The following is a 23,728-nucleotide window of genomic DNA, read 5'->3' on the forward strand; positions in this document are numbered from 1 at the left end:
GCCATGGCGCTCACCTCTGAGGTAGCAGCTAGTGTATCATGCACGTCGCCTCCAGTCTCGTGTGCTCTTATCAAATAATTGTAGGAGAAAACTCATTAGAAATGCTTGAGAGATTACGACTTTTGCTTGTGTCCTGCTAACATTTGTCAAGGAAGACTTGCCTTCACGGGGGCAACTATGAAAGTACCCCCATTTGTAAGGGGTGCCTGACCGTAAAATGGAGATAAGTGTGTGGAAATTTTGATAGCGTAATATGGAAATTCAGGGACTATGGTGGTTGAGGTACTACAATTTGCTCAAGAGACCTTAAATGTGTGGAAATGAAGACTGCTGTTTTGTGGGTTGGTTTCTAAACTGCTTTGTGGTCAATAGACATCTTCACGTTTTAATGCTATGTTTCCACATTGTTCTCAAGTATGCAAATCACAATTTTAAATGACCTTTAATGGAGAAATATTTTTAAAAGACAAAATAATGCTCAGTTAACAATGGTTCCCCACTATTTTTTTAAATGCAACTTATAGTCCAGAAAATACGGTATACATCAGCTTCATTGGAGGTCAGTTTATGTCCATCCTTTTAAGTTTTGAATCATGAGTTGACTCGTTAACTGCCATTGACGACGACAAGGCACAAAACGATTGGACGATCGTTTTTCTGCCTCTCCAAGTCAAAATAGTTTGTACGACTTCATTAAAATGCATGCATTTTTTTGCGCAAAATCTTCCCAAATTGTTGCACAAAGGGCGTCTCTTTCCGTAATTGTGCTTTATGTTGAAACGGCATCATTTGTCTGAGTGAGACAGAGAGTGAGAGAGGAAGGACAGACACGCTTGGTTTGGCTCAGTATTAGTATTCATAGTCATAGAGAGCTTTTATGGCCGTATTTTTCTCTTTATGTTCTCCGGGCCTGGGTGGCAGACAGCCCAGCCTGGCCCCCTCATATCTCTTTCTGTCTTCTCTATCTCCCTTTTTACCCCCCACCTTCTCCGCCATCAGCACCCCTCCCATCTTATCCCCGACCCCCTCTTTCTCACTATCTCATGCACATGTACGCTTCCAAACACTCACACTGGTCAGAGGGAAAAGGATGAAAACGGTTGACGGGAACTACGGAGTGGCGTCAAATTTGAAAAAGACGGATCGTTTGTCGTGTTTGCGTTTTTTTTTCTTTATTTCTCTTTTTTTTTTTTTTTTGAAAGGCTGACTTGTTTGCAGGGACGCGTTCACCTTCTAATGGCTGCACTTATCTCGCCACGATGCAAATAAGAGCTGGGGCCATTTGTTGCTGGCATTCTTCTTGCCTGCTGACTAATTTGTTTCCCGTAATATATTCCTCCGAAGCAAATCTGCTAAGAAAGTGTTGTTTGTACGTGCCGCTCTCAATCTGCTTCATAAGGCAGGTACTTTTATATTGTCAAACTGAATAATGTGTTTTGTAACATGCAGCGAGACAGATCCAAATGAGGTTGTTAATTGAGAGATTGAGAACGGGTTTGGGATGACTCCAAAGGGCAAAGCCGGCAGCATTTGAATGCAATTTCCAAGCCAGTCTCTCAATTATTGACTAGTCTTCACTTTCATTTCATTTTTCCCTACCAAATTGAGACAACAAAGGCCATTCCGATAATAGCCAAAGAGTTCAATTACTCTGGATGAATTTGCCCTATCTTTGAATACATTTTCCCTACACAAACCAAGCAGCACACATAATGATGATAGTATTGTTCAAGCTTTTTTAGCCCACTAAAGCCTGAAAGTTAATATACAGAGAACATCTATGCAGTTTTGATAGCAAAATTCAACATAAACATTTCTAAATGCTTTCTTTAAGATATATTATTGAACAGAAATGACCAAATATTATGGTGTGAATGAAGGTGCATCTCTTTTAAATACAATAACTTTTTTCCCCACATCTTTGGTATTAGTGAATACAGATAAATGATGAACACGTATTTTTATTAAATGCCATTGGTTTAGTGAGGCAATACCACAGAGCCGTTTATTGGAATCAACACATGTTTTCTGTAGGTTTCAGGTCAGGGGGATTCAACAAATCTGACATGATGTCATATAATGAAGAGTTAAGCTACATCCATGTTGGCCTCTCGAGACAGCACCAATCTGTTCTCAGCCTTTAAATTGCACGTCCTGTTTTGTAGCAACTGAGGGAAAATAAAGCACACTATATTACCACTGGGGCACTTTTGATCTGAGTAGTTTGCTGGCAAAAGAGGACCCCAGTGACGTCAGCCATGGGAAGTCTAGGAATCCACCCTGATTGCTCATCAGAGCCACATTATTCTGCTCTGTATGACACATTCATGAAAACAGGAATTCGGAAAATTCCCCCAAAAATCATCCCATTACTATAAAGTAATATCTAGTCAAATGGACATTTTCTTCGCCATAAACTGAAACAAGTGTAATGTTGGTACATATACAGCAAACTTCCACACACCAGACATAGATAAAATATTGAAGCAACTCTTATACTCCCGGGGGAAACATTGTTTTCCCCATTTGTCTGTGTGTTCTCTTCTGAGTCTCACCCTGACTATAACTGAGCCACCATTGTTTCCTCATGGGGCACTGTCATCCGCTGAGACACACTTTGGACCTTTTTAAAGTGGAAAATCACCCAAAAAATCTTGCTTGCATTTTATTCAAAGTGTGTTTTATATCAGGCTGTAAACATAAAACATCTTGTTTGGCCACTTGGCCTGCAGACTTTCTTTTCATTTTATACTATAAAAAGCATCTACCCGAGTGCACAGAGCAAGCCCTGCACGTTTTTTTTTTTCCTTCTTCCTCTCACACTGGTGGCCCAAAGGGAAAGGCAGGGCTGTGACGCTATTAGTCACCTCTGACACAGTGTATTCTCTAACTGTAGACTAGATGGAAGGGAGGTGTAAATGAGAGACCTCAAGGTGGGAGATTTCCACCCACAGTCTTAAGGTTCTTTGAGCTTTACTCCTCATGCAACTTGAACATCCACCGTCCTTTAAAGGCACAATATACATGGATGTCATATTCCCCTAACACTCTTACTTTCACGGGGTCACTGACAGTGTAGTGGTTTGTTCTCCTGGCCTCCTTACAGACACTCTGATGTTCCATTCCCACTCACTGATAGTGTAAATGTTTATGGGCTCTTTTTTGTTTTTCTTTGATTGACTGGCGACCAGTCCAGGGTACCTTATTGGCCGCCTGTTGGAAACACACTAGAGTCGATGGGCAAACTACAGCCCGCTGGCCACATCCGGCCCGCTAGGCTTTTTAATCCGGCCCGCCGACGTTGTCCAAATTATTTATTTTTCCCCAAAGATGGCGCCCTCAGCATTAGCTCTGTCCACTCTTTTGTTTTTCGTGTTTTACAGCCCCTCTATCTTTTTTAAACTACATTGTAATATTTCTTAATACATTCCTTTCTACTTTACTTTGTACTTTATGCTTTTTACTTTCATGATGAGTGGTGACTATGTTAATACTTTAGTCTTTTTTTCCCATTTATGTTTCATATGTACTGTTAACGGATGCACTTTTTTATATGTATCGTATCTTGTGCTAACCCGGCCCATCTGTCCAATTTTTAAAGTCAATGTGGCCTCCGGGCCCAAAAGTTTGCCCACCCCTGTACTAGAGTCTTAAAATGTGTGATATGTCAATATTTGCACAAAACAAATCAATACCTTACTGAACATTCAGCAAAATCTGATGAAAGATTTAAGATAAGAGTACTTATTCTCATAAAATATTTCCTAGACCCCTCCCTTGTGCAAAACCAGGCTCACGTGGCTAATCCAGTTACTGGAACTCTTGCCAATTTCGTTGCTAAGCCCTGGCCTTGTATACTGTATCATGCTATCTTGTTATTATGTCCCACCCTTAGGTTTAACAAACAAATGGTGAACACCACATCATTTTTATCCATCAAACGGTCTTGCATGAACGGATTCTAAGGGTCAGTGTTAGCCACGGTGACTCAACATCATTGAGACACCCGTGATAGAATTCGATTCCTAATCCTGTCCACTATTGGTGTCTACGTAGAAAGTATGGGTGTCGGCTTAGTGGGGGTGAATTCTCCAGATGAGAACTTTTTGGATTTTCAGTTGAGAACGATGTGATGAGTGGAGTGGGCACTGAAGCTATGTTTGATTGAATGCCCCTCTCTCACAGCAGCTCTGTGTTTGTACACTGTGTGCCAAGATCCGATCAATTACCACTCCAGCCATGGAGAGAAGTGAATGTCTGGCATCACACTGGTGGTACGGGGAAGGCAGTGGACAAAAAGCATGACAAGCATTCCAGGCATTTTATTCCATATTTAACGAGACGAGATGAGTGTGGGTTTGCTTAATGGCACATCTTTTAATTCCATCTTCCCCATTGAATTGAAATATCAGGGAAGGGGCTTTTGTTAGAAGTCATTTAGATGATGTGGAAGAAAAAAATGGGGGATTTTTTTTTATCTTTCCCATAGCTCATTAACCTGCAGTCCTCTAATATTTGTTGTTTTTCATTTGTCTATTTTTCATAAACATTAGTTAATTAAAAGCATTCATTAAATGATTCATTTGCCTAAATTAACTTTAGTTCATTCAAATCTGGTAAATAACAAAAGTAAAATGTGAATATTTGTAGCCTCACTGTGGGAGCGGCGCTATGGGATTTATTCAGATTTAGTGGTTGTGTGATTGTGAATGCAAATGGTTGTCTGCCTCCATGTGAGCCATAGGACTGACTGGCGACCAGTTAAGGGTGTTGTCCGTCTTATGCCCGATGTCAGCTGTGATAAGTTCATGCACCGCACAACCGTGACATAGATATGTAATGTTGAAAAGGAATATAAATGTAAAAGAATGTACAAATATCTTTTCACCTGAGCAACTCTTGATTTGCATGATAAAATAGTGTTTGAGTGCACTTTTGAAGGCAAATCTCCATAAACACCAAGAAAACTGCTGAAAACGAAAAACCTCAAGTTGCCTGTTTGAACAGCTTTTACCTTGGCTGCTAATGCACAATACTGATAGATTAGGATAAAAGGTGGCTTCATTCATTTAAATAAACAATGGTTGCTACCAACTTTTTGGTTATCAGATTTATTTATTGGTTTTCCCCAAGTTAGAAAGGTAAAAAATACTTTCCAGATAACTTAGCCATTTTGGAAAGCTATAGAAAATATATTTTTGCATCTGATTTCTGTGAAATGGCTCTTTTTTTCACAATACAAATATTAAAGCATGAAACCATCTCTGCTTTGGAAGATTATGTGAAATTACAGTCTAACTTTATAAAGTCAGATTTCGATGTAACCAACATGGCAGCGTTCACAGTGACAAATTGCCAGTTTTAATAACCGTAAATAATTGATGGTAGTGTTCTCTGAAAGCCGGGATCTTGACACTGGCGCTCCCGTCTATGAATGGCTCCGTGATTGGTTTGCAATGACGAGAGCCCTCCAGCTGGCGGCCTCCTATAAAGGCCAGCGCTTGAATAGTCAATCAGCTATTTATCATGTGGATGAGGTGACGACTGCCTCGTTAGACCACTTGATTGATGTGAACATCCTCTTTGTATTGTGCCTGTGTGAAGAAAGTGCAGGGTGGTCGGATGCAGGGGGATTTGAAAGCAAATATAAAAAAAAAAAGGTAGAAGGAGTAAACATATCTATATTTATTAATGTACATAAGAAACAGATGTCTTGGCTGATGGGTACAGATGTGAGACGTTCAATTGCCCAAATATGGGGTGGGTTTTTTTTCGCTTTGTTAGCATGCATTCAAGTAAACATAAGCAAGCTGGTGCCACTCGAGTAAGTAAACTCAGTAGTGAAGAGCTCAAGATACGATTTGTGTTCAGTTGGTGAATGCATTAGTGGTAGCCTGAAATTCAAACAGTTGAGGCATCTCAATTTAATCAGTAGCTCCAAATGTAATTTGAACTACTTAGTGAGTAAGGTTGTGTTTCCTTTACATTTACTCACTGGTATTTTCCATTTTGTTTCTCCGTGATTCATTATTAGCACAGTGCTTTTCTTTGCCTCGGGTTGTTCTGCTGCAAATATCAAGTATTTGGAGAAGAAGGAAAAAAAAAGCAGCCCTCTTTGTCATCTCCAAATATGTTTATCAGTGCCTCTAGCACCTCGACGACAAAATGTGGCATCATTACTGGTTTCTTGGCAGCCATTTGTTTTATGATATTTCCCTTCATTAGCGAGCGGCCCTTATTCTAGCATGAAAGATGTGGATCTCTCACTTGTTTAGTGCCATAATCTGAAGGCTAAAAAAGAGAAATAAATAACACGGAGGGGGTAAAAAAAAAACTTTGAGATGTTTTGGCCCCAGACGGACTACTAAGAAGGATGATTCATAGAAGCGGCAGATAAGCAGGTTTACTATTGACAGTATGTAGCCAGCTTCTTATCTGCAACCACTGAATCCCCCCCTAGATTCCCAAGGTTTTATTAGGCATCACAACAGCCGCATCTCTTCCTTTCGCCGTTCCTCTGGCAATGAAGAGCGGCGTAATGAGGGAGAGGAGGCCGGGATCAGGAGTAGCTGGGGAGTGCATTAATCACGATTGTAAAATGTGTCTCTTGCTGCGACGGCGTTGGAACGCAGATGCCTGAGATGTGTTAAACTTTGCAGGTGCCGAAGTAGCAGGTCAAAGGCGCACAGAGGAATTGGCAGGATGAATAGATTAAAATGTCACAGGTGAAGCTCTCCAGATATGATGGCGTGCTGACCCCTTGTTGACCCTTATTATAATGTTGGTGAGAAAGCATACAGATTTTGGATGATTCACACAGAGATAATATTTATTTAGGAAATTGCAGTCTATTCCCACCTTAATGGCTTTGCACGATTTCTCTCTCTGTTTGCTCTTACGCAAGAGGATGACAGCTAATAGCTAGAATCCAGCAGAAGTTTGTCAAGGTTGAACCAAAAACAAAAGTTTTTTTCCCCCCACTTTTTTTTTATCTTTAAATCGTGACCTGCTTTACAAAGGTTTCTCAATTTATCAGCACGTTCTGTCCAAAGTACACCTGCATAACCTAAATTCTTACAAAGGTTGCAGCATTCTACATTATGTATTAAGAACTATTATTAAAATGTAAAGCAGAAGCTATCACGTTTACTAGTTAGGTCGGGAAAATATTTGCAGATCGGTAAATTCTTTCTATGGGATTATAATCACTAAATGCGACAGGTCGACATAAACCAAGAACATGCACAATTTTGGTTTGTCCTACCACATTATTTCCAGAAGAATGAGGTGGCAAATAATAAATGTTACGATAAATGTATTGCCATAAATCATCAAAAAGTCTGGAATAGAACAGTTAACCAACAGTAAATATTAAAACATTTGTAAAAAATAAATAAATACCTGTTAGTAATAATAAATGCTGACTACTTGAAGCCATACACAGACACAAAAACATAAACTGATAAATCTGCCCTGATAATTGTCTTTTAAGCCTTATAAAATCTATAAAATTGAGTATTTTATCACTGTTAGCAGTAATTATGATGCCTAAATGCATTTGTATCTAATAAGTAACAGTGACAATAATTTAACAAATGATACATTTCACACATGTGGCAAGCACACAATATATAGAGTAAAAAAACACAAATCCATTCTTGAACTCTCATAAAATAGACCTGAATATTCTCCCAGTCCCACATTCTTGTGAAGGTTATTCCATTATTTTCATACTTTTTGTATGATATCCCACTAAACTCTTCAGACTATCAATCTCGTAGCAATTTGGTGAGTGATGGATGGTTGAGAAAGAAAAATTGGAAGGGAGAAGGATTACATCTGAGACTCTCACATTGTGCTGCAGTCAGCAAACTCTTTTAGTATGTCTTGCACCTCTCAGCCTCCAGAGGTTATCCTATTGCCACCCTTGCAGCTGTTACGGTCGTCGATCTGTCCTCTTCTGCCACTGGATATTTACTCTGCCCGCTTCCTAGATGACTCCAAGGATGGAGCACTGAGAAGAGAGCGCTCACTCCATCTCATTTGGGCGTGGGCGGGTGTCACGGGTCCCTCGGGGGAAACAAAGAGAAGAAGCAAACAGATAGCATTCAAGGCTTTTAATAAATCAGAATACACCTATCTGACAGTGTAATTGCTTTCCATTGCCTGGCCCAAATTTACCAGCAAGTGTGAGGAAGGTGGCAAAGGAAGGGAAGGAAGGAGGATGGTGTGAGGGATGGGGGTGGGGGGGTAGAGAAATCAAGAGAGGGGAAAATGACAGGGAGAGGCATGCAGAGCGGGCTATACAGTAGATCATTTGTTCAGGGGGAAAGAATGAAAATTAATGAAAAGAGAGTTGCCAGAGCCCCAAAGGCAGTCATGCTTGAAATTCTCTTTGAGGGAAACCTAATTTGTTTTAAATGGGCAAAAAACATATTTCTAAGCAAGAGGGTTGGCGAGGCGAGTCCGTCTGTCTGTCCGCCTGTCTTTCTTTCTTCAGGACGCCATGCTCTGAATAACTCAGCTGAGAGAGGAGCAAAACAGAGGAGCCTGTTAACAACACCACTAACAGAATGCACTTTCTACATGACTGAGTGCCAATTTTCTCATTTAGAATGCCTGAATGTCTGTATCCACCATGTGCAAGGAGAACTTGTCCAAAGTTGCTCGCCAACAACAGGCCGTTTGACAGGCTCACTTTGCATAATTGTATCCAAACAGTCGGGAACTTGAGTGAGTGACGGTGGTGAAATCCATCCCCGTAAATATCTGAAATCCAGAAATCCAGGTCTAGTTTTACTGGTTGGCTTTAATACTGTGAATCCTGTTGGAAAGTCTTTGACTAAGTTTATCATAGACAAACTATACAATGCTTTAACTGGTTAAATTATCTTGGCAATGACTGAATTGAATGTTCACCAAGGCTGAAAACACACAACTGTTGCATGAAGAGTGCAGGGGTTGGTATGTCTGTAGAGTTATTGCTACCTATTCTTGATTCCAAGCTACAGATATGTTGATTCAATGTGTTGAGCGCTAAACTGAATGAAGCCTAAAGCCAAGGTTGACAGACAGGTGACTGTTAAAGGAAATGATTGTCGGGTTGATGCAGTTCTATTCTTGCCTTAAGTTACAGACCTCATAGCTCTCTACAAACGCATGGGAATTCTCAATGAAGCAGCTCATACAATGAATCCTTGACCTCACGTCAAGCTAAGTATGAGCTCTCAGCATCCACTTGTTCTTTTTTTTACCATTCAAGTATATGAAACGGAATAAACGCTTTGTGTACTTACATTTATGGTTGTTTTTTTCCCAGTTCTCCTCCTTTGAAACATTACCCTTACAAAAAAACATTACTTTTCTTCATTTTATCCCATGTATTGGCCTTTTCCACTGACTGTTCAGGTTCAAATTCTGACTCTTCAAGGTCTTTCGGGCTCAGCCCCTTTGACTTGGACCACCAGCTTGGCACACGCGGTGGATCCTGTAGAGCACCGATAACAAACCGGTCCAACTAAGCGACTAATATTCTCACTTTTTTTTCCAAACCTCGGTGTCATCGTCCTCTCATTCCAGACTCATCTTTTTCTTTCTTTCTTTCTTCATTGTTCCACTCCCCAGATACGTTTATTATTTTTTTCTATATCTTTTTTTTTTTCCTGTACCAGCAGTGTGTGAGCGAGATGAATGCAAGTATCACTTTCTCTCTTATAGGGTGCCATGGCTCTTCATCTGGGCACCTCTGCACCTTCATATTATGATTTAGTGCCTCTGTTCAGTCACTTGATTGTCTTGAGCAGGTCTCAGGCTCACTAAAAGAATTGTGGCCTGGTTTTCATCATAGCTAGAGCAGAAAAGAATGCTTGCTATAGAGGGAGTCTTTGTGATGTATCTTTTTTTACTTGATTTATCCTGTCTTATGGAAATATTTAACTGGAAATTAAAGATTCATTCCTCCTCAAAATTTTTGTCAAACAAAATCAACAATAGCTTTGAAGAAAATATGTTCATTTTGTTTGCCACTTGCTGTTTAGAAGTCATTGATTATGACAAGATGGGATTATAATGAAATGATTTCTGACTGTGTGGTATAATGAGTGAGCAATCTTGCAGGGAAATTTCAGGCTTTGTTCTTAAAACTCTATAAACAAAGGAATTGCATGTGAATATGGGCTTGGCATTTGGAAATAATACACATTCTTGGAGAATAAGTATCGGCGAATAAAGCAAAGCGAGTTAGGATCCTCAGGTTCAAGTTTCTTATGATGGTCTTAAAAATACTACAAAATAGCATCTGAAATGGAGGAACTCATCAATTTTCTTCTGCCACAAATCAGTCACTTGTCAAATGTCTCACAATAATCGATGGACTTTGTCCAATCATTTCAAGGTAACATCAACACAACTGTCCATCATGAAGGACAGAAAATAAATGTGTCCAGTCTGCTTTGTAAGACAATGGATTACTTGTGCCACTTATGCAGACTAGGGCCTGCATACTGAGTTCTAAAGGATGGGCTCAGCCCAATGACTGATGATTCCAATACGTTTGTATGAGCAATGAGACATTTCTCTCCAACTTCATCTTTGTTTTCGCTCTCTTCCTCGGTTGCTGTGGAAACAGGTGAGCACATTTGAGATTCCAGCGTTTGCCAAACACTCAAGTTGCTAAATTTCACGAGCCACATATTGGGAAAGTCACTATGTTCTAGTTTAAGCACTTAAACACGAAGCACATTGTCTTTCAATTATTTCCATTTGAGGTCTCTGCTGCTTTCACATCCATTAAATTAAAGAACAATGCCGAAAAAAGTGAGATTAATTGTGAGGAAGGACAATAGGTGAGGCGTTCAAAAAGGCTTTAACCTTTTCCGGTTTGGAACATGTCCGATAGAGATCCCAATAGTCCGTCTTTTGTGAAGCTGTCAAACTGCCTCCCAATGAGTTCAGAACGATGCTCAAGAGGTAGCTGACGTCTTGTCCGGGGCTCTTCTGTTGTCCGTCTTCTTTCATTCATGGATCAATAGTTGTCTTTATTTTGAATTCATGCCTTCTCTCCTCTCGTTCCTCCCGTGCATTCATCTTTGACAGGGCGGCCCTAAATGTCTGCCTTAACTTGCCGCTCACAACCTTCCTCAAACCACATTTACATACACATCAATCATGCTGTCAAATGCAAAGGCATGACGCCGTGTAAAATCCAGAATTGGATTATGGCCTTGTCTCATCCCTGACACCAACTGCTCTCGGCTTGCTGGCTGACTAGACTATTGATGCTTAAGTTGAACAGCTTGAACTGTTAGCGGTAGATGTCTTTTACCATTATGCCTTGTGTTCACAGCACATTTTACACACACACGATAAGGTCTGTGATAAGATGTCTTTTTCAAACTATTATCTTTATTAAACTTAGTAGAAATAGGTCCTGATTCATTTAAAGAGACAACATCTGTTCAGGCGCATCCAGCGCAAACAAAATATGAGAGTGACACTAAGTAGGACTGATGACAGGCTTTCACAAGACCAGAAGTCAGTTATGCGTACATGTCAAAACCTTTTGGAGTCAGACCAAGACCTACATAATGTGTCCTAAACTAAAATATGTCTTGAGGATTCTAAAATCCACTTTGAATTGGTTGGTAAGAATAAAAAATAGATATATTTGGTTTACATGAAATCAATTGTGACATGAAAAGGTTTCAACATATATTTCGACAATCATACTTCCATTTGTCTTTTCTAAACTCCGAAAAGGCCTCTGCGTTCTATACAGTCGTCCAGAATTAAACTAAAATTGACCAAAGACAAATCAAATCATTATCTGGATATATTTAGAAAAATATAATCAATCTCCACTTTGAACAATCCCCCCCCCCCAAAAAAAAAAAAACAGATTGGTTTAACATACAGTACTATATGCAGTGGATCCCTTAGTTGACCACATAGCAGTTGACTTGCTGAAAATGATCATTCATTTATTCAAATATGTCCAATTTATGTTAATACACTAGAGGCTAGATAAGAGTTGTTCAGTAGCAACCAGTTTATGAAGGAAATCCCTCCATGGGAGGCCTTAGAAACGATGTTGTGCAAGGTTTATTTGTTTAGTGTTTGATCACAGCATAGGTTTTTCAACATCAGTGCATCCATGTGTTGCTTCTCTTTAAGTTGTGCTGGCAAATACGTTAAAGAGTGAAGATGATTAATGCCCCTTGAGTAGAATTCTTAATGTTTGCGCTCAAGATGATTGTATTTTATTGTGTAACATAACTTTACTTTCCTATTAATTAAACTAAAACTAAGAATTGCAGTCTCACATGAGGCATGGCTCTTGTTTCCTCTCTGCAATGGACAACAATGGACTGCAATGGTCATCTCCACCCACCCCTATTTATCTCACGGCAGGTCTCCCGTCCACAAAACATTCAAATGCAAGCCAAAGCTGGTGGTTTAATTTTGCCAATTTGATGGAGCTTTTTGACAAAATGATAGTTATTCAGTTGGACTGTGATCAACACTCCTGCCGTCCTCGTGTGAGAAAACTTTGCACGTACGTGTGTTTGCAAAGTGCGCTGAAAAAGCACTGCAGAAATATAAATCAAGCAAGGTGATGATAACTTTGGTGTTGACACCGTGATCCATCGTCTTGCCTCCGCACTGAGTGCTTTTATTTTAGCCAGCAGCACAAGAAGCAGCAGGCTGCCACTGAGAGGCTTTCTAGCAGCGTATAATTGTTTTGGGGTAATGAGCTGTAAAAAAAAGGACAGAGAAAAGGGGAAAACAAGAGACAGGGAGCGCAGGAGCAATGACTATTAGATGGTGAGATAAATAAAAGCACCGGGGTAAACATGACTAACAAAACAAAGGAGCAATTTGCAAGAACACATGTAATTACTATTTGACCTCCCTTCCTCCTTCCAACAACCCCTTTCAACTACAATTTAATCTGTAAAAACTGTTGTACATAATGAAGCTTGTTTAAATGTGCAGTGTGCAATCAGAAAGAAGACTTCATTTAACCTCAGCGGGAATAAACGGACTATTGCTCTTGCTTGCTTTCTGGGTTCTGCTGGTTTCGACTTGGGGAATAACTTTTTGAGGCTTAGTCTGTTAGTTGAATCATAAATGCTCGCACATGAATAATAAATGGACTGTCGATCATTTGAATGGTCGGTGAATTATTGGTTAGTGCGGGAGAGGTTGTTTAAATAGTAAATTGCATGCTTTAGCACTGAGTTATTTGGATGGTTGATTGGCTGGAGGGTTAATTTGTTGTTTAGTCATCCATGCCCAGCTTTTTGGACTTTTTGTTGGTTGATCAATTGATAATTTAGTTATGCTTGTTCAGTGAAAAAATGTCAAGTATATTCATTAGTTGATTGAACAGTTCAACAAGAGTTTGATCGGTTAGTAGACTGGTAGTTTAGTTAGACATGTTTGTTGGTTTATCAGTGAGCACTTGGTCAGATTAGTTGATTATTGTGTTGTGTTATTATTTAGAAAATATTTGTTCAGTGAAAGGTTATTCAGTCTGTTTTTATAATGGGAATTCACTTTCTTGATTAAAAATGTTTTCCCATTTCGGTTTTTGCTCATTTGATTAGACAGTTAGTTATTTAATTGGTGAGTAAATATTTGGTTAGTTTATTGCCCGGTGTGCTGTTTGGTCAAAGAATCAATATCCAGTTTGTCGGATCAAACAAACAGACCAGCCCCCTCCAAAGGCTTGAACTATCAAAAATTAATGAGCAATGGCTACAATCATGAATATTAGCAGAAGTGGAGTTTCATTCATATTTGAATATTGTTCTGTGCTCATGGGGATAAAATGTAATACAACTATGCATAAATGTGCAGATTAAACAATTCTGATGGGATTCGCCACCAATATAAATGTCTGAATAAGATTAATGTAATTTTCCTACACTTGGTTTGGCATTACATCTTTGACCCCCGCATATCCATCATCAAATTGGATTAGATTTAACTAGGGATGAGGAATTTTATAATTGTATTACCACCACGACATGGAGCCATCATCTTTGTGAAATTTTTCAACAACATTCTTCTAAAAATCATCCGTGAATGAATTTTCAAGGAATTTGTTTTAGCCTATAACTAAAGTATACGCCCAATTCTCTTGCCACCCCTGCTTTTCTCCCGAGTAAAGTTCCATGTGCCCTATTTAAGTGACTGAGTTAAATTATGTTTCAGAATTAACATGGTATTGCAGATTGTGTTTGACTTCCGTGTGAGCTTATTTAATGAGAACGGCCGACTGCCGTAAGAATGAAAATAAGCTTATCCCGTTGAGCATTAAGGGAACGTATCTATTAGCGTTAACAATTCTTGCAATTTTTTTTTCACGCTGTCTGTAGGGTGTTTTGTAAATGAAGGTGGCTCCCTGGTGAATTGGAGGGCAAACCAAGGGCAAGTAGCAGCTCCAAGGAGCAACTCCTTTTGGACAGATAGCATTGATTTGTATCGAGTGAGCGGCGATAGTGAGCAAGAGGTCAGTTTGTCTTGCACAACCTTTCCACATTAAACTCACCAGTCTTCGTAGATCAAAATTACCACCTTCCGCAGCGACGAGAATTTTAATTAGAACTCTGGGCTATCTCATCTCTGACTGTGTGATGAGTTAAAAGAGTAATTCCCATCCAACTCTCCACCACTAGCTCCTAGAGCCACACTGCCTGTTATTTAATAGGCTCTTTGTTATCTATCTACTTGGGTTTGCCAGGTACTTAGGGCCCCTCCATTGGAATATTAGGTATTCTGATGAGGCAGGCAGCTGTGTGCTCCATGCAGATGGCGTCTGCTGTAATCAGCTCTCTCAAAAGAACAGCTCTCATATCTCCTGCAAATGTATCCTTTTTATGATTGCCAAACACAGAACTGCAAATTGTTATGAACAAGATAGATGTATTTACTGGTAGCATAAAAGACAGTGGCAGCAAACAATTCAATCCCTTTCAGGTTGATTCGTATTGCCGTGTGCACTCTCCTGGATGAAGACATTTGCTAATGGGGGGGGGGGGTTATGAATAGGATTCAAATTTGCCCTCTTCAAATGGGTTATTATGGGAGACAACTGTTCCAAATTGAAATTTGGTCAAAACGCTCTACAGTGTGTTACGTCTGTGTAACCTTGAGAAAACTGCTTTGATTCACACAATCAATCAGAAATCCACCAATCACGGTTGACCTTACACAAACTGCCAACTAGTGTTAACAACTAGTCCGAAAGATAAAAGTGGGGGATTGACAGACGGTATTAGTGCCACCAGGTATAGGCCAGTTAAATATGCAAAGTGTCGGTGTTGCATTTTCTCTTTCTATCCATATATAATTTCCACTTTATTAACAGCAAAGCACGTCTTAGCCTTCAACATGGAAATGCTGTGTTCAGCTGACACCTTATCCAATAATTAGCATGTATAATAAGGGCAGGAAATGTAAGTTGTGGGCATTGCAGTATTTCTTTCACAAGGATTGTTTAGATATTTTCTAATCGTAGGATTAACCTGATTCATACCAGTCGTTAACATTTTTTTGCAAAGTTTCAGTACATCTTTGTCTACATTTCTAGTCCAACTTTATATTAATTAACAACCTGATACTACGTAAACAATACGGTATTATTTCCTAAATCCAGTAATTCACCAGTTGAAAAAATGGTCACTCAAAGTGAAACAAGTAATAATTTGTTCACTTTTCACTAATGGCATAAATTGCCATAAACACTACCCATTCACAAATTATGTGAATTTATGGCAGTAAAAACCCATTCCAGTAAGTCTGGCACCTTATCAATGATGTTCCACTCTCTTAATCACACCCCTAATTTAACTGCTCTGCAGTAGGTTATCCCAGTCTTAAATTATAACACACACACACACCCACACAAAGCTCTAAACTCTATGTTTTTGATCCCCTAATTCCCTGTTCTCCATCATTCTACATCTTCCTGCGAGCCTAACCCCTCCGTCCTTTACCCATGTGGATCTTGAATGACCAAATGAGTGAATCCTTTCCATTAGCAGTGCAGTGGGCCAATGTGCCTGGAGAGAGATGCAGGGCTCCGTACTGAGCTCAGCAAAGCTCCTCTGACTCAATGAGATAGTTAAGCAATGAGCTTTAATACTCAATTGTGTGTGATGTGTCAATAAATGTATTGGCAAGGGAGGATGTCCAGAATAAATAAAGCAAATAAAATATTTTCCAAACACGTCTGTGAATACCATACTGAAACACTACACCATTAACAGCCAACCATTAAAGCAAAGTATTGTTGATTACTATTGTTGTATTAATACCACCATTTTTATTATCACTGCCAAAATAGATTTAAAAGACATCATCTTAAAATCCCATTGTTTTGAGTGCAGTTTACCTATACAACAAGTCTTCATCCATATCAAATTGCAAAAAGTTACATAGCATTTGACGTAAAGAGCTTCCACACTTCCTTCACCTGTCTTTAATGAATCCAGAGTTACATCGTTGTGTGCCACGGAGGAAACATTTGGCATAGAGCCTTGCTTGTGATGCTCTATAATGTGATTTATCCTAGTGAGAACCCCAAAACGCCCCCCAACTCTCTCATTAGCCCTTTCTCTCCACTCTTCACCCCCCTATGTCTAATTTCCACACTAACCCAATTAGCATCTCGTCAATAATGCTCAGTATTTCATTTTGCTGCTTTAATTAACAAATTCAATTTGCTCAAAACTGCTGTGAAAACAAATTGAAAGCACAGGAAATGAAAAGCCCTAAGCTTGAATCTGAGCCTGGATGTTGCTAAGGTGATTACAGATGTGACACTTCGTTGTTTCCTTGTTTGTTTGACCTCAGCAGACTGTAACTAAGACTTCCTGGAAGGAAAGGAGACCTATCTAGGTTGCCAGGGCATTGAGGTGATGCCCTCTGGTGAGGGGTGGCCTTGGCAACATTGTTGCTGCAGATATGCAGGACTGCCATGTCTTGAATAATGCATGTATTTATCATGCTACCATCCTTACCCAAGTGTACCTGAATTTGATGTTTGTTTTTCGATTTTGAGGCCGTATGATCCTTTGTTGATTCCTGTTATAGAACAACACGGCAGCCAATGCCACTCAAAAAGTTCTCTTTAGGAAGTGGTGACTCTAGTGCAGAAACGGGCAAACTACGGCCCGCGGGCCACATCTTGACCACGAGCCGTTTTAATCCGGCCCGCCAACGTTGTCCAGATATTTTTTATTTTATTTTTATTTATTTCTCAAGATGGCACCATCACGCGTAAGCCATTGGCAGTAGCTGTGTCCACTCTTATTTGTTTTACGTGTTTTACAGCCCCTCTATCTTTTTTTAAATGACAATTTAATATTTCTTAATACATTCCTTTTCACTTTACTTTGTACTTTATACTTTTTACTTTAATGATGAGTGATGAGTATGTTAATACTTTAGTCCTTTTTTCAGTTTATGTTTCATATGTACTGTTAACGGATGCACTTTTTTATATGTATTGTATATTATGCTGACCCGGCCCGTCTGTCAAATTTTTAAAGTCAATGTGGCCCCCGGACCAAAAAAAGTTTGCCCACCTACCCCTGCATTAGTGTGAACTAAAAGAATAGGAATGCTTTGTCATGGCAAGTTTATGTACCTGTTGGATGTGGTCTTGAGGAAATGTTTAAAATTGATTTTTATTTATGTGCTAAAAACATCAGAGGTTCATTGCTTTTCAAACTAATAGAGGGAGAGGAAATACTCTCTGTTCCCTACCGTGACTCATGTACTTGAACTCTTCTTACAAAATCCAGCTTTGTCTTTATTTATTCTTACAACCTAGTTTGGTCCTTTTCATATCGACCCCTCGGTTGACTCTGTGATTTTGATATATGTGATTAGAAGTTAGTAGACATCTGGTCAACGCCACGGCATCTGGAGAAGGCGTCGTCGCCTGTTTTAACACAAGGCTCCGATCTCGCTGTTTAATTTCAACAAGGCACTTTTGTTTGCATTCGTGTTTCCGCAGCTCTCCTTCAAACTCGTTGCCCTCGTAGTCTCGCTCTCTCTCCTCGGCACGCTGCTAATTATTATTCCATTTAATTACCAGTCGCGCAGCAGTCCAGCTTGCTTCAGCTTTAAAGAACCATTCAGCACTCCATTTCGATACCTGATTAAACGCAGTTAAATGGAAAAGTTATGCCGTAGAAAATGCTTTAGTCACACAACATTTTGTTTCATTTCTTTTCTAATATGTCTCTCGCTGTCTGGTTGCTTGAAGATAACGCCCATTTGAATTTGTTTGGGGGTATATTGTAAATATGAAAATAAAAGCGTTATGAAATGAGGTAGAGGGGGGGGGGGGGGTAAGGCATTGAGAGGCAAACTGTCTCCACAGCTTGCAAGTACACACAACACACGTTAATCCATAAAGGCAATAAACCGATAGAAAGGTACGCTTTTCTTGACCTTCAGCTCTAATTAGGTCCAGAGGAGAGATGGGTGAACTTTTCAACCTTACGTCTTGTCTATTGATACACCGTTGGTGGTGTCGAGATAACAGAACGATCAATATAGTTCACTTGTTGTGAGTAGGTATGTACAACTTTTTGAAACTTTTGTCATACCTTCTGAAAGCACTTTCATGTCCCATATGGACTAATACTACTTTCATTTTTCATCTCTTACACATGATTGAAGACTCTATAATAAAAAAAAAAAAGATGACAATATAACAGTCAGCCAAGCCGAGGTTGATTCAAACTTTACTGCTGACAGCAGACTGAGAATTTTATGTTTTCAAACCTAAAAAGAACACACATGGTTATATCGTGTCCCTTTATACTAAAACCACAGTATTTTTTTTACCATAGATGAAACCACTGGAAGGAAGTAATATATTCCCTTTCATTTGTCTGTTTGTTTTTGTTCAAGATAACTCAAGAAAGAATAAGATGATGGTTATCAAACTTGTAGGTTATATTTGCTATAAATGAAATGATAGAGGTTATTAAATTCTAGTATCATGAGGTTAAAGGTCACAAAGGTCAGAAAAGGACATTAGTGATAACTCAAAAAGGATACATGTATTATTATCAAACTTGCAGGACCTGTTTGCAATATGAAAGGAGGTCATTTGGGTCACAGAATTGTGGACAACTTGTTTCCTACCTAAAAGGGAGTATCCATTTTTTAGGTTGGTTGCTTAGGCTGAAATGTGCTGTATCTGATTGCTCATTTAGTTTCGTTTGGACTGAATTAATGCTTTCATTGCAAATTGATTTTAATAATCAATGACTGTTCATTTTGCAAGGATTTACTCCCATATGTGGTTATAGAATTTGTTTGGATTTGCTAAAAATTGTGATTTTTTTTTTTTGGTGCACAGTTTGCCTTATATGAATCCTAAACTATTCTGAGTTTATTAAAAAAATTCTTTGAGTTCATATAATAATGCTTTTTATGTTTTTTAATGGCTCGGTTTCAGCATTTTTGCGATCCTCAACACCAAATAGGTCATTGATTGACCATCCTCAGATAAACAACAGGTCAGTACACCTGCTATTCTTCGGGCAAAGGTCAATCGTAACTCAACGGGAAAATGATGATGGGATAGTCATCTTCTCTCTAAGTGTGTATGACTACAATAGTGTGTTAAGGGTTCAAGAATGCTCTTTGTCCACAATCCAATAATAGTTCCCCTGGTGTCAATACCAAGCCATTGATTGCTCATCAGGTCAAAGAGGAAAGTCTTGGTGTCTTAGTTGTATTGGTTGTGCTTTCATGTACAGATGAACAATTTGCACATTGCTAGGATATTCAAATCTGTCTATTTACAATGTTACTTATTTTGCTACTCGACTAGTACGCATTTAACAAAGGCGCCCTTGTATTTCTAGATTGTATGAGTGTTGACAATAGCATCAAGTACAATTTTGTATTTCAGATTGTCATTATCTGCTCATATTCAGCCAAATGTGCACAATCTGATGCCACTTCACACTGCAAATGGGCCCAGACCCTAAGCATAATAGAAAGCAACCAATTATTGCTGCTTATCGAAAGTGCAAAGTATGGTATTGGCCAAGAAATCCCCTGATCGGAATCCAATTGTGCATGCATTTAACATCCTGAAAGAAAAACTGAAGAGAAAATGTCCCAAGAACGTGCAGAAATTGAATTAATTTTCAGTAGTGCCCTGGCAGAGCATCAGTGGGGCAAAACTTCATTGTTTTGGTCTTTACTCCCAATAATGTTGATCCGGATTGTACGATTTGCAATATGACAGCCTTTATAGCAAGGTCCTTGCCTGCCTCTCTCGCTGCTGACTATGTTCTACACGCCCCCGACTAACTCCCAGTAAAACAAAAGAATTGATTTGAAAATGCTTCCACTTGTCTTTAAATCTACGCATGGCTTACTGCCATTTTACAATGTTGACCACCTCACTGAGTACACAGACAGACAGATCCCCAGTATCGTCGGCTGGGCTCTTGGGCCAGATCGTGGTTTCCTCCATTTCAACTTCAAATCAGAACACTGGGTAGTTCTTTAAAGGGACTAAGCACTCATTATGATTATTATAAATCCAGGAAATGAGTTCTACAAATATGAGCACAATCTGAGAACAAGGGAATGATAAATCTCTTTTTTTAATAAGCAGACACTTTTTTGGTCTGGAAAAAAACGTGAGAATTTAGACTCAAGGTGTCATTCTACTTAGTGCCACGCTGTGTAGTTTGTTTGAAGGAAATCACAATTCACAGCAGACTGGCACCGGTCTGAGGAACCCAACGGTAACCAATCTTGACTGCCTTTTACAATGCCATTATTGCTGTTTGATCACTAATTGGTGAGTCCTGTTATGAGGCCGGATGTTGAACAGCAGGGCACATTGCTGCTCAAACTCATTTCATATACTCAAGAACAAATGCAGCACAGTGGCTCGTTTTATGCGCCCCTTTTCACTTTTGTTATTGCATGCCGTATAAAGCGTGGTAATCTTTTATGATACTTATTTTCTTCAGTCTGAGCTCAGTCGTCCTTCGATAGTTGCCATTACTCTCATAATATTAAGACTTTATCCACCCCATTTTTTTCGTCGTCACTTTTCTCAGAATCCTGGCAAAATGCTTCTGGTTATTCAGTCATTTTTTTAGCATTTTTAGACCTGCAAACAAAAGAAAAATCAGCAATTTAGTCACTACATTAACAATGAATCCTGATCAATTTCAGAAAAAAATGACACAGCAGTCTTCCCAAGAAACCAAAATGTAGTCCAATTCTGAAATGATCCAAATATTGTATTTGTATTTGGATCATGTTTTAAGATCATAGACAAAACGTAATGTTCTCTCATTGGCTGTTAAGCTAACCCAAGACTGTCAGTGGGATATTGATAACACGGCGTGTATTAGTAAGGCCAACTCCAAGGCCGCCCAGGCTGTAAAGCAAGGCCCCCAGGGGACATTTTGTTATAATCTGGTTGACAACGCTGCGCTATAGACCATAATCAGCCGCTGCACCAGTTATTGCCTTCAGAGTCGGAGTATTAAAAAGGAGACAAGTGGGGTGCCGTGGTCGTACAGCCTCGACCCTCGGGGTGACAGAAAGATGGAGGGAGGGCTTCTCTCGGCCAACTCACCTGCTTTTTCTAATTGGGCTTCATAAATGTGTAATGAATCCATGATGGAAATGAATCGGGCTTTAGTGTGATTTAGTATGAATACATGAATAGCGCCTTCATCGATATTCGTGTGCCAGCATAAGCGACATGCATTATCTATGTAGACCCGCTTTTAACAGGAGCTGAAGAGAGGTCCATGGCCCCAGTGCAGGTGGCCATAGGTAGCCTCTGCCTTCGCTCCGAAGAAGGCGGCTCTGGGCTCTCACAAGGAATGAATCTTTCATTTGGTTTGTTGTATTTTTAACCAGGGGCTTCTTGGTCACGCAACAGCGAGCCCGGCTCTGCCACCCCTCTGCTGCCATCCACCCTTTCGTCTCAGCATCGACACCGATTTTCACTGACACTGACATGCGAGCAAAGACACGATAACATTTCTGCTGGCCGCTTGCCATTTTTACAGCACAAATGAGCCCAAAAGTCCCTTTTCTCTCAACTTGAAGTGACATTTTCTAGCAGTCCACCAAATTGACATACCCCATATGCACCGTATATGGATTATATGTGATTGACATATAGAATTACCATCCGGCATTTTATACACTACTAGTAATATGTTGGATTTTTGACCAGTAATGCATGTTAGCATATAAACTTTTTTTTTAAGAAAGTGGTGAACAAAGTGCAATGAAATGAGGAAAATGGAGAGGAAAGATTTCTCCTTTGGTCTAAAAAAAATCTTGTAAAACTTGTTTTTGCGGTTGATGGACTTAATTAGCACTAAGACTGGAGAGACTTCTCATTTGGAGGGCAGTGCCACCTCAAGAGACCAATCTAACCAGTCAAATAAGAGCAGGATAACAACTGCAGTCTTGTTAACCCAAAAAAAAAAAGTCGAGTTTTAAGGTACTTTAAAGCTTTAAACACACCAAGCAATAGCAGACCTTGTCACTGGGAATCCAATAAGCTTTTAACAATTGGTGGGCCCATCCAGAATTAAAATGATTGGAAATGAGTGATTGAGGATAATAATTGTCTTTTTTTTTTTAAACAAATATAGCACTTTCACTGGATACAACCAACAAAAAGCAAATATTTTCTTTAAATCAGCCCAAATGCTATAAAACTTTTACACAGATAAGACATCTATTTGACCATTGAGCTGTAACTATAAGGCTGAGGTTCTACTGTGATGGAATATTCTACTGAGTAGAATATTGACTAATTGAACTTCAAGCCTTGTAAACATGTGCCATAATGATGCTTTTAGTGTTAATGTCGTTTTGGAAGCCCCGTAACTATATTCCCATTGCACTCCCAAATGAATGGCTACACCCTTTGGGTCGAAATGTTATTGCTGCTATCTTGACATACACAAAACTGTGATTAGGGGCTTGTGGATTGATGAGGAGTGACCACTGTGACTTGCAGGACTCATTGATGGTCGACACATGGACCATATGCTGCAGTCATTTACTCTACTAATTTTGCCAGGCATGTCTTTTTGCAAAAATGTACCAGACTGTGCCTCATGTTTCCTAACCAAGAGTTCTTTGTCCAAATCTCAAAACTCCACATACTCTACTTAAAATGGCTGTAATGTTACATACATTGGCTGTACCTCTACTTACAAAATTCAATTTATTTCATATCCTGAGACTAAATATTCCCATTGAAGCATTTCATAACCTAAATATTTTGTATGTAGAGGTACCATTCTTTTTATATTAGATTTTTTTTCAAGTTTTGCTTCAATTTAACACCCCTAAAAACTCACTGCATAGTTCTGCATGGAACTGTTGGCCCACTATTGAATTTTGCCTTGTGTGTGCTGTCATGCCTATGACTTCATCACTGAAATGACTTCAGGGGGGCAGCTAGTTGAACCTTAAGAGCTTCTTAAGCCCATGAGCTCATCCTTACCTCATTCCTCCCCCCTCTTTTGTTACTGAGAGAGGATGACTAAGACACGTACACACGCATAAGCTAAAATGGGAGCTGTAAAGTGCTACAGATCACGTGAGCGTATGTGTGTGTCAGCGTACATGACTTCAAATTTTGTCACCGTAAACAATATTCTTCACTATTTAGATTGGGAATCGATAA

At 39.4% G+C, this 23,728-nt stretch overlaps 1 protein-coding gene across 1 annotated transcript in view; it reads left to right on the top strand.

The window, feature by feature from the left end:
- Positions 1-23,728, top strand: part of agbl4 (AGBL carboxypeptidase 4) — a 201,305-nt gene that overhangs the window by 102,751 nt on the left and 74,826 nt on the right. The gene's annotated exons all lie outside the window — the stretch shown is intronic.

Source organism: Stigmatopora nigra, chromosome 5 (genome assembly GCF_051989575.1).
Source record: "Stigmatopora nigra isolate UIUO_SnigA chromosome 5, RoL_Snig_1.1, whole genome shotgun sequence".
NCBI classification, from domain to species: Eukaryota; Metazoa; Chordata; class Actinopteri; order Syngnathiformes; family Syngnathidae; genus Stigmatopora; species Stigmatopora nigra.